Here is a 12264-nt window from a genome sequence, read left to right as displayed (position 1 = left end):
TTCTCGTTTTTGGATCATCAGTTTTCCCTGTCTCCTTTTTAATTTATTTACTTATTTCCCCCCCTCTGTCTTCTTTTTAAAGGCTCATCGAGTTTATGGTATTAAATGAGCTCTTTGCAAATGACAGAGAAGGGAAAAAAAACAACCCAGCTTTTCCTAAAGTACCCACAAGGCAAGAATTTCAAGCAAAGGTGTTTTTAACTAAAGATATCCTGGGTGACTGTGTTGGGAGCAGGCACATCTTTCCTTGCTGAGCTCATATTGGACGGTCCTGGAGCGCCTGGGACTCAGGAGCTCTGTGCAGGCTGCAGAGACTCCTGGAATTTGTGGAAGGCCAAATACAGATGCCATCTTTCTCTGGGGTTGGAGTCTCGCTTTCTCTCTGTCCATCCCGTCACTCCTTCCTCTCTCACCTATTCTCTCCCTAGCACTGTTTTGCTGACCGTGTCTCTGGGAGGGGTGCTTTGGGATATTTTCAGCGTCTGTTTTTCTTACAGCTGATTGTCTCATTCGGGTCTCTAGATCTTTCACGGTGAGCTGTTCTCTGCTTTTCCTCTCCAAGAGACGACCTCCTCGCCCCGTGTGAAGCACCCCTCTCGGTTTTAATACACTGGCAAGCCAGGTTTATTTTAGACAGGTATTTCTTAGTACCTGAGAACAGAGGTGTGACAACCTCTTCCTTTTTGATTTAATAAGCCTTGTGATCTGTGTGCAAGGGCCATGCTAAACTTCTCTGCATCCTTCCAGTTTTAGTATATGTGCTGCCGAAGTGAGCATAATAAGCAGTATGATCTGCTTAAATTACTTTTCATAATTACCTCTATCAACGGGACATGGGACACGCACTATGCAGGCACTCAAGTTAGCCCCTCACTTTTGAGAAATTGCTTCCCTTTTTGGTTAAGCTCTTATGGAATGTAGAAATTTATGGAGCTTTAAATAAAATCTATGGATCACGCTAGTGCAAAAATGTTGCCAGAAACACATCATCAGAAATTTAGCTTTTTCCTCTCCGGAGCTGTTCTTCAATTGCTCAGAATAAACAACAAAAGCAACAACATTAGTGCTGACAAAACCCTTTGGTCATGGAGTTCCGCCTCCCCGTTGCTCTGTGCAATGCGGGCATGTGCACACGCGTGTGCTGTATGCCCGGTGATCTGATCTGCAGCCGCTAGCCACCAGCCACTGTGGCTCTTGGGACCTGGCAGGTCGGCTAGTCTAAATCAAGATGTAGTGTCAGCAGAAAATATTCACTGGATTTCAGACTGAATATAAAAAATTGTAAAATATCTCAATTATTTTTATGATTGATTACATGTGGAAATAATAATTGGGATATATTGACTTAAAATGTACTAAAATGAATTTACCTATTTCTGTTTACCTTTTAAATTTTACCTCTTTTTTGTTGTTGTTATTATTTCCCTTTTTTACTTTGTTAATAATCACACGTGGCTCACATCATATTTTTCTTGGACAGCACTGGAATGGGTGGGACACCCACTGCTTAATAGCCAAGATTTAAAAATTTTAAGGGGTTGTGTATCTGATAGTCCCTCTCTAGGCACCTAATGCTTGGTTATAATTACCACTTGGATCCGATGAGTCTTTTGGACTCAATGTGTCTTTTTACAATACTAGAAAATATTCAGTGTTCTCACTTTTTTTTTTTTTTTAAGAGACGGAAGTATTGGGCACCTGGGTGGCTCAGTGGGTTAAGCCTCTGCCTTTGGCTCAAGTCATGATCCTGGGGTCCTGGGATTGAGCCCCGCATCGGGCTCTCTGCTCAGCCGGGAGCCTGCTTCCCCCCCTCTCTCTCTGCCTGCCTCTCTGCCTACTTGTGATCTCTGTTTGTCAAATAAATAAATAAAACCTTTAAAAAAGAGAGAGAGAGACGTAAGTACTAACTATAAAGGATTGAATCCACACTGCAAAAGGAGACAATGTACAGTTTACTGCACTGTTAGGATGTTTAGGCGTGTATAAACATATAATTTCTACAAATGAGGTATGACTTAGTTTTGGCATTAACTTCCCATTGCTCCTCATTAGACAGCATACAATTAATCATTTGGCCAGGTGTGAGTAAATCACACTTTCTCTGCCCTGGTTTTCCCGTTGTCTGTCTCCTGTGTACCCCACACTGTTTTTATCCCATACCATCTGCTGTGGGATTCCTGCTTTGTTGTATCAGGACTTGCCATACCAATCGTAGAGATAAATTTCAGTCTCTCTATCTGTAGTTGCTCCCTAGGAGGACTTAAAATAGAACATCTTCAACAAATTTCTGCAACTATCTATTTCCAACAGTACAAGCTCTAAGGAGATTAACTCTGTCTATGCTATTCTCGCAGAAGGCCTGCTGGGGTCCTAGTTCTGCCTGCTCTGGAACCTCCAATTGGACGACAGCTGGATGCAGCATCTGTTTTGCGACGTCCTTGTCTGCCCTGAGCTGCTGTTTGTTGTACGAGAAGTCTCATTCTGGGTTTGGGTAAGAGAACAACTTCCACATTGATTCCAAAATGACAATAGCTCCTGTTTGTTCGCAAAAGACTTGAGTTCTGCATGCCTCCTGTTTCCCTACTGAATATCCATCCCTTTCCCCATCAAGGGCCCAAACGGCTGGGCAAAATATTTACCCAATAGAAACAGTGCTTGTCCCAGAGGGGAAATTCTCCATGTCCCTGGGCTTGCATTAGAGGTATCAAAACACATTCTGGTATTCAGGCAATACTAGAGAGCCCCACAGTGTGCCAAAAAAGTGTGCAGTAGGTTTGTTTTAAAATATTTCCTCAGGTGGGGCACCTGGGTAGCTCAGTTGATGAAGCGTCTGCCTTCGGCTTGGGTCATGATTCCAGGGTCTGTCCTGGGATTAAGCTCCACATCAGGCTCCCTGCTCGGCGGGAGGCTTGCTTTTCCCTCTCCCTCTTGCCCTGCTTGTGTTCCCTCTCCCACTGTCTCTCTCTCTGTCAAATAAATAAATAAAGTCTTTTTAAAAATAAGATAAAATATTTCCTCAGGTCAAACCAGTATTTATCATATCAACCTTAAAAACAGTAACCTAAAAGAGAGAAGTTTAAGTTATATGAAAGAATGTGTTTTTTCCACACACAAAAAAAGACCCCAGCTGACTGACTGAGTCACCAATGTCCTTGGCTTACGTTATTGTTGCTCAAGAAAACTCTATGATTGTCTAAATGCTTTTTAAAAAAAAACTAAAATTTCTGTACTGTTTCTGGACAGCTCAAGAAATTAGAGACAGACTTCAGGTTGAAATGCTTTGTGGATTGCTCTCGCTGGACCAAACTGGCTGAAGGGAGGCCCAGGTACTGCCCAGCCTGTTTATTCTTTAACAATTTAGAGTCCCAAGGAGGTGGTCCTCAGGGTCAGGATTCTGTTGCTGGTTAAAATATTTATAGTTTTGGGAAATCACAAGTTTTCTGTTTTGAAGTAAGCTTTGAGTCAGCAAGTCTGATTTTCTAAAGCAGCAAGCAAACCAATTCTTAATTCTAAGTGTTTCTGGGACAAAAATGGTAAAGCTCAAATTTCCAACTTTTCGGGGCGCCTGGGTGGCTCAGTGGGTTAAGCCGCTGCCTTCGGCTCAGGTCATGATCTCAGGGTCCTGGGATCGAGTCCCACAGCGGACTCTCTGCTCAGCAGCGAGCCTGCTTCCCTCTCTCTCTCTCTGCCTGCCTCTCTGTCTACTTGTGATCTCTCTCTGTCAAATAAATAAATAAAATCTTTAAAAAAAAATTCCAACTTTTCAAAAGGTGTTTTGATGTCTTTGTTAAGCTTCCTTATAGTTTCTGTGCCCAAGAGCAACAAGTCAAAAGCTGCTTCTTCCAAGTGGTTATCTCTAACTGTACGACAGGAGATGGGGGTGGGCCAGGGAGGAGAGGCCTCCTCTGCCAGGCTGGAGGTCCGGCTGGTCACCTGGCTCCGGTACTTGGGGCTAACTGAAGGTCGCACCTTTGTTCACGTCTTACACTGTCAGCTGATGGCCCGAGAGCTGATGGTCCTGCCAGGATTTCTCCTACAAGAAGCAAATGGGTTCTTGGTGAAACGTCTCATTTCATGCTCACTCTAAGCCCCAAGAGCTAACAGGAAGGAGCTCATTTCAGTTTTCTCAACCAGAACATGCTGGTAGTTAAGGCTCTGCTCATTCCTCTGCTGTAGGCCCTGACCATCAGCGGGCACAACCCAGGTGACCCCACAAGACACCCTGTCATCAGGGTGTGGGGACATCCCTGGGCAGTCTGGCAGTGCCAAGAGTTGCCTTGGGGTCCCGGTTGCTGCTGTGTCTCATGAAGGGGCCACCTCACAACGTGGCCTGCTGCTCGTGGACTGGACCAAAAATTGTTGCTCGGAAGCTGCCGTCTGCTTTAGAAGAAGTGATGGAAATTCTGGGCTGTGGGGGAGGGTCCCGACACTTGTCTATCCCATCCATGCTGAGTGCCAGCTGCCGTTAGTGGTAAGGGACTTGCAGAAAGGGCCAGGAGAAGAGCCATGTCCTCATCGTCTGCTACTCTTGGGGGAATGGCTTGTTGCTGACTGGCAGACAGAAGGTAAAATTCCCCAAAGTGAGAAGAGCCCTCCCTTCCTGTGGTCTGCTGTTGAAACAGCGGGAGGAACACACCTTCCTGTGTTGGGTCTACTTGCTCCTCGGGTCAGAACCTTCCGTGGCTCCCACCACTTTTAGCATCAGCCCCTTTGCCTGGCCAACTGTGCTGCCCTTTTCCCATCCTGCTCGACCCATCAGACACTTCAAACAGCTTGCCCATGTTCATCCCAGCCTGGTGTGTTTGCTCCACACGGTCTTACAAGAAGCTCTCTCTGCCTGACTTTGTCCCATAGACCCCTCCCCTGCACTGTGGTCCATGGTCCTCTTCGTTTCCCTTTTGTTTCGCTTTCTGCCCCTTGTCTCTACCTGATTCCTTGGATACTTTGTCTCCTAGCATGAGTATAAGGACTTACCTCTTATGCTCACTGTAGGCTGTGAGTGCCCAGCACAGAGCCTGGCACGTGGTAAATGCTAAATCTATTTCAATCATAATTCAATAAATAATAAGTTGGGTATGCAAGAATTCACTTGGAAAGCATGGGTGTATTTGATTAACTTCTAAATTGCACAAAACATTACTTTTCTCATGGAGTCAACCTTCATTCTATTTCAGAGCCAACTTCAGGTGGGCGTTTGGGAGCTCGTGCTTTTGTTGGGTCTCCCAATGACCTCTGCTTCTTCTCTCGTTCCAGGTTCCCCCTGCAGAGCCCCAGCAGGGATCTCAGCACATCTGGCTTGGCAGACCCTCATTTCACTCTGTGCCCACAGGTCAAACCTTTGTGCCCTGCCCCAAATCGGCCGATCCTCCCATCCCCATGACCTGAGCTGAAAGCCGAGTCTGGGGTTGTGCCAGATCACCAGGCCAGACACTCGATTTCCTCCCTGGAGGACCCTTGCCTCTTCTGTTGCCACTGCTCTTAATTGAGACGATCTGTTAGAAATGTCTACTCAAGCTGAAACTTCAAAAAGAAGATGCCCATCCTTCCTCTCCCCAGGGGATCCTGAGCTCCTATGCAGATTGGCCCCCTTCCTGTCTAACAGCTTCCTTTTTTTAATTGAGTATAATTTACATAAAATAAAACACATAGATCTTAAGAGTTCAGCTGGGTGAGTTTGGATAAATACACACCTGTGAAACCTCCACTCCAGTCAGGACATGGACTGCTTCCATCACCCAGTGTGGTCCCTCTTGACCCCTACCCCAACCCTCCCCAACCCCTGCAGGCACCCGCCGCTCCAGCTTCTCTCACCGAAGCTAGAACGTCACACACATAGAATATACAGTTGGGTGTCAATAGTTCTTCTCATTTCTAGGGAGTCTTTAGTCGAATGGACATCCGGCAGCATGCTTGTCCACTCAGTGTTGATGGACTTCTGCGTTAGTTCCAGCTTTTTGCTGTTGTGAGTAAAGCGGCTATGTAGGAACACTCTTGTATTAGTTTTTGAGGAGACAGATGTTTTCATTTCTATTGGATAGCTAGGAAAATTGCTTGTTCATAGACGAGATACATATTTCATTGACTCCGGTACTGCTTAACTCTTTTTCAAAGTGTCTGTCCCGTTTTGTTTTTTCCCCCAGAAACATGGGACACTTGGTATGGCTAGTCTTTTCAGTATTAGCCTCATCGGTAAATGTGAAGTGGTATCTCAATATGTTATTTTTTAACAAATTTTATTTATTTATTTGACAGACAGAGATCACAGGTAGGCAGGGAGGCAGCCAGAAAGAGAGGAAGGGAAGCAGGGTCCCTGCTGAGCAGAGAGCCCGATGCGGGCTCGATCCCAGGACCCTGAGATCACGACCTGAGCTGAAGGCAGAGGCTTTAACCCACTGAGCCACCCAGGCGCCCCGATATGTTATTTTTTTAAAAAGATTTTATTTATTTATTTGACAGACAGAGATCACAAACATACAGAGGCAGGCAGAGACGGGGTGGGGAAGCAGGCTCTCTGCTGAGCAGAGAGCCCGATGCAGGGCTCGATACCAGGACCCTGAGATCATGACCTGAGCTGAAGGCAGAGACTTAACCCGCGGAGCCACCCTGGTGCCCCTTTCAGTATGGTTTTAATCTACATTTCCACAGTGACTAAGGAGACTGAGCATCTTTTCATGTGCTTATGAACCATTCAGATATGTTCTATAAAGTGTCTGTTCAAGTCTTTTGCCCATTGTTAAGAATTGGGTTGCTTATTTTATTACTATTGAAATGAAGACAGTTCTTCCGGTTTGTCTCTTGCCTTTTCGTTTTCTTTAGAGTCCTCCGAGTCTTCCTCGTGCCCTTGCAGGAACCCTTGTGACTGTTCTAGTACCATCGGTCGTCACCGGTACACCGGTACACCGATTACTTCATTCTTATGGTTTTGCTCCCAAGTTACTCCATGGTAGAGTCCTTGAAAATGGGGCCTTGGATTCTATTCTGTGTATTTCTTCTTCCCACCCCAAAGGCTGAGCGCAAAGTGTTGCCCAGAGTCAGAGCATTTGTGGCCCAACTTCCACACCGACTCTGCAGCGAGGCTAACTCTGTGTGGCTTCCTGCTGAACCTGCTGAATTCCAAGCTAGGGAGCGTGTAGGGCACTTGGGTGTTACGTGTAGTCTTCTAAATTATTCTCAGAATAATTTGTTCTTTTGGTCCCCAAGCCCCGCGAAGGCGAGGGTCCTGTTGAACAGCAGTGTCCTGCTGCCCTCTTACCTTGCCGAGCAGAGTACCTGGCACACAGTGGGCACTTGTTAAATACCTCTTGGCCAAAACAAGTGACAGTGCCCGAGAAGCACTTGGGTGGCCCTCCAGGGTCCAAAGGAAAGACTCACAGTGTTCATGGTTAACAGAGGTCAGTAGTATCCCTGAAAGTCACCTGTGGGAGGGAGGAGTCTGAGAAGAAGGAGAAAATTGCTGCATTCCTGTCTTTTAGTCTCTTGGGTTTAATCTCTTGCTCATCTTTGATTAAGAATCAAGCATTTCCTCATGCATCTTTGCTATTACCCAATTATCTTCTGAAATGAGTTTTTGAACACCTAGGGTCTCTCATACCTAGGGTATTTCAGGAAATACATTTGCAGAGGTCAGTTTCTGTTCCTACCATGTTCGTCTGACAGAACACGATTATGCATGTGATGACCTAATTAGGTCTCTTAAATCAATCGTCCGTGTCCCATAAATCTATGCTTTAATACTTTAAACTAGAGCCATTGATTTTTCAAGAAAGAGGTCAGTGTGTGTATTAATTTGATCTATGTGCTGTATGAATTATGCAAGGAGAAACTGGATTTCTGTGTTTTCAGCGATGTAAATGATGGTATGATACCTCATATTATTTCTAATGTCTCTTAGTGCTTAGTGACGGGTGACAGTCCTGACCTTGGCTCTGACATTTGCAGTAGGAGAATCGCCATCAAATAGCTGTGGTGTACCTGAGAGCCAGCAGATGGCTGAGTTGATGGCAAGGCCACCTTCAGATCTGTTTGGGGCTTATCTCTTCTGGACTTTGAGGAAAAGACCTCTTCAGTGGTAGGCCTCTGTTTTCTGTGGCTTGTCTACCCTGAGGTGAGTCGAGGTCCCTTCAGAGCCCCCGCTTCTCAGCCCCCACTGGGACTTGAGGACAGATTCCTCCCTTTCTCCGTGCTGGCCTTGGGCAGTTACTGCATCCTCCGTGGGTCCTTGCGCCTGGGTCTGTCCAGCCAGCTAGAGGGTCACTGGGTGGTTGCCAGGGACTCATGGTTTGCCTGGGTGCTGGTGGCAAAGGGGGAGAGGGCTGTCCCGCCCACAGCTCTGCCTTGCAAGCAGGGGTGTGGGGGCGGTGGGGAACTCAGCCTCAAGGAGCCCCGTGAGCCCTCCTGGGTTTGACCTGCTCTCAGTGCCAGCCTGCTGGCCCGGCCCTCCCTCTCCTTGTCCCTCACCAGGGCAGTGAATTTACCCCAGGGAACTGTGCCCTGCAGCCCTAAGGAAAGCAGCATCAGGAAGCTTCATGTCCTTGTCTCATTTTCCTGAGATATTTATAGACCCTCAAAAAGCAAAGAGGAGATTATGCAGCTGGCCTGAGATATTTGCATAAATGTGGTGCTTATTTAAGGATTCCATCCCAGCCTGTCCTCCGCGCCCTGTTCTCTCCCAGGGCCTCCATTATTCTGCTCTCATCTCACCATTTCTGTGATGTGGTTCATTAACCACAGACAATTCTCACTCGGGGGTTGTGCCAGGATGCTGGTGCTTACTGGCCTGTCAGAACGCGGAGCATCCTATCAGGACGTGGGTCGATCATTTTTACAGCCTGGGTAATTATGATAAATACTTTGGGCCCCCGTAGAGTTAGAAGGGTGGAACTGATTGGGGGTGGGGGATGGGGAGGGAAGGTGAGCACGGTCCATCGCTAAGGCAGGGCTAGGGGAGGTGGAAGGGGCGACATCTTGGGACACCGAGGGGGCAGTTAGTTGGGGCAGGACCCAGAGAAAGCATGGTCTCATTTAGGGCCACTTCTGTTTCTGCCACCAGAGCAATGACCACATAGATTTAGGGCAGAAAGCTGCCCGCGCGGCTTGGGGTGGAGGGGGGAGACAAAGGAACACAGAGGCGTGCAAGCAGCCAGAGACCTGGGGCACATGGCTCAAGTGGAGGGAAGGACACGGTGAGGAGATGGACACTGCGGGACAAAGGAGGCACGGTCTTCCTTATCCCAAAGGGTGGGAAGGGAGTCAGTGGACCCTCATCCCAGCTTGGATATTCTAACCTGTGAGCAGGTTCAGGCAAGGTGAAGTTCAGGAAACAGAAGCCAATCCATTGCTCTAAGGAATTAGGGGTCTGCACCATTATTGATGGCCTAGACACAGGAATGCTAGAGAAGCCCCAGCTATGGGTTAAGGTCAGTCAGTAGGGGTGCTCTGCAGGGGTTCAGGAAGCACCGCGCTCCTGCCAACCATGGCTATGACCTCGTGTCCTCGGCACTAGCATGTAAAACCCAGCACCGCGAACACCTTCTCTGCCAGGCTTGCTCATCGACCCCCATGCCACAGGATGAAGACCTCTGTCCCGGTGCAGCCCACCCGTGATGGCAGTGTGTCCTGTTGGCAGAATCGGAATAGCATGGAGGGCCCTTAGGAAATGCATTTATGCCTTGGAGCCTGAAATGTAGGGAAGGGGAGGGGGCCAAGAGCACTCGCACCTCCGAGGGGTAGGGGACAACAGGGAGGCATTCTGCTACCCCACATGCCTGATGTTAGAACTGACCCTGGTCCCATGGGCTCCCAGGTGCTGCCTTCCCAGACGTGCTCTGCCTCCTCGAATGAGAACTCCATTACCACCCTAGAGCCAAACATCTTGACAACAAGTCTTCTGGAGGCACATTGAACCCATTCTTAGAATATCTCGCTGTCACAGGTGGTTAAAAATGGAGAATGTGATCCACATATCTAGAAGCTGAAGACGTAGAACGGTAAGGAACTGAGTTGTCAGTAACTGAATACACCGTCACCTTGGCCGGTTTCCTGGAGACATGTGTCTAGCTCCCCCCTGACTTGGTTATGCGGCGAATAAATATGCCCTTAAAATAAGTGGCATCAGAACTGAATGCCGATCCAGCTTCCACTCGCCACGGTCTCCTCATTTTCCTCGGTGAGGAACTTCTGCAGGAGAGAACTGGGACAGACACAGCTGCCCTCCTCTCTGCACATCCAGCCTGTATGCAGACAAGCCCGCTTTGCTCTTACACTTACTTGCGTTTGGGAACTTTGTGACTCTTCCAGGCTCCATTTTCTAAATTGTAAAGATCCGGTGAGTTAGTCTTTGTGCCAGGAAGTGGGAGAGTTGGACTGTTCTCCTGTGTGCAAGCTGTTCTCCTTGGGCTGGCTTTGTTGAGCAAACGTGCAGAGACCAAGGACAAGATACCCGTCCCAAGATGACCCACCTGCTGCTCCGGGCCTCAGTTTCCCCCACAGCATCACTAGAGGATGGTTTTTCTTTTGGGCCTTTAGTGACTGTCTTATACTTTAAGAATTTCTCTGAGATTAAAAGTTCAATCGTAAACGTGACATACGTACCCCTGTGAACTCACATGCTCATCGTACAAAATTTGGAAGACGCCAAAAGGTGGGAAAAAACATTCATGGTTTTAGCACCCGAAGGCAGTCAATACTGATTGTTTCTAGTTAGGGGGCATCCTTTCAGCAGACTGCTTTTCGAACTTGCTCCATTTCAGTGAGGAACTTGGTGTAAAGAAACCTATTTTTCTCCTCCTTTTATGTATGTGTGTTTATGTGCGCACACACACACACAAAATAAAGTTGCTTCATTTACATATAGATATATTTTGAGGGTAGTCTTCCATTTTGGCTGTGATATGGACGGTCCTTGTTGACATCTTCAGGCCTGGCCCACAGCTCTCCCCACCGGAGCTGAGGGCCCCAGAGTCTGCCTCGCTGTAGCCTACAACCCGAAATTAAGGGGAAGTTGCTAACATTGCATTCTGCCTGATCTCTGATCTTATTTCTAGGGTGTTTCCTTCATTTTCTTGGAGTTCTAGCAATATTAGTGAGATTCTTTTTATCTGCTTTGAAATAGTAAAAACAGAACCCTGAAGCTGTGACCTTAGTGACTGCTGTTCTATGGCCTCTTGTCACAGGGTGACTCATTCAGCACAGGGAAGATTAGCTTTACATCACTTGTCACTGCTGGTTTTCCTCCCTTCCAGTTGTCTTTCTCGTCTCTGTCAGGTGGGCTTAGCCCCCAGTGGACTGCTAGAGCTGGGAGGCATGGGGCGGGGGCGGGGGAGCTGGAGACTGAAGCCCTTCACCGTGCACACTTAAGTAGAATGGTTCTTCAAACATAGGTGGATATTGTCATAGCTTCTAAGTGCAAAAGAATTTTAAAATATTCCTCAATTATAGTAACTTTGGATATTATGAATTTTCTACTAAGGATACAACTCCTATTATGTTGGGGGGGAGAAACTTGGGGGGTTAAAAAGTAGTTAATCCACATTCCCAAAAATGTGGTCACCTGGCTTCTCCTTGGAGCCCACAGGCTGAAGTTTGGTGAGATCTTGGGCTAGCTTCCCCTAGGTAAATCAAACGGGGACAGATCAGACTGGAGCTATATACACACCCAGCAGCAGGGACCAGCTGGCCATGCAGCTGTCCCTCAGCCTGTCCCCTCCCTTGTTAGTGTCCCAGGACCCCTTACTGCCATCCTCTCAACCTGCACTCAGTGCACTGAGGTCCTGACCTACTGGGGGCCAGGCTGGTCGGTGGCTTGCGTCTTCATCTGTTCCTTTCTCTCTTCCAGAGGGAGGAGCAAAGCTCTTCAGAGTCTGCTTTGGGCAAAGATAAGACGTGGAAAAGTGTATATTCATTCAGCCCTCTTTCTCTACCCCATCTGCCCGGGGAGGTGGGGATAAGGAAACAGGTCACTCCTGCTGCTGTACGGATTCAAGGCAGAGCTTTAAGCCAAAGGCGATCGTTGGTAACAGTAGAGTTTCTAGCACCAGTGAGAGAGGGAATGGGGTGGAGTGACTGTCTTTGGAGGACATTTGCCCTGTGCCACTTAGACCAGGCCACGCCAGGGGCAGCCTGTCCCACTACTTTCTATGGGAGGCAGGGCCTTATTTGAACGTGTAGCGAAGCCCAGAATCTTACGTGCCAGCTGGATGAACTCCTACGTATCTATGTACCCAGGTAAAAACCATCCACATCAAAACAAGAAGTTTCCCACACGCT

The 12264-nt window shown here is 47.7% G+C and overlaps 1 non-coding gene across 1 annotated transcript; it reads right to left on the bottom strand.

Annotated features, from left to right (window-relative positions):
• Positions 1-670: 670 nt before the first annotated feature.
• On the bottom strand, positions 671-777 carry LOC123927339. The gene has a single exon (XR_006815424.1). It is a non-coding gene; the product is annotated as a U6 spliceosomal RNA (small nuclear RNA).
• Between the last annotated feature and the right edge of the window lie 11487 nt (positions 778-12264).

This window comes from Meles meles, chromosome 16 (genome assembly GCF_922984935.1).
Source record: "Meles meles chromosome 16, mMelMel3.1 paternal haplotype, whole genome shotgun sequence".
In the NCBI taxonomy this organism is placed as follows: domain Eukaryota; kingdom Metazoa; phylum Chordata; class Mammalia; order Carnivora; family Mustelidae; genus Meles; species Meles meles.
Note: the sequence above shows the minus strand (reverse complement) of the source record. Positions and strands in the feature narration are given on the sequence as shown.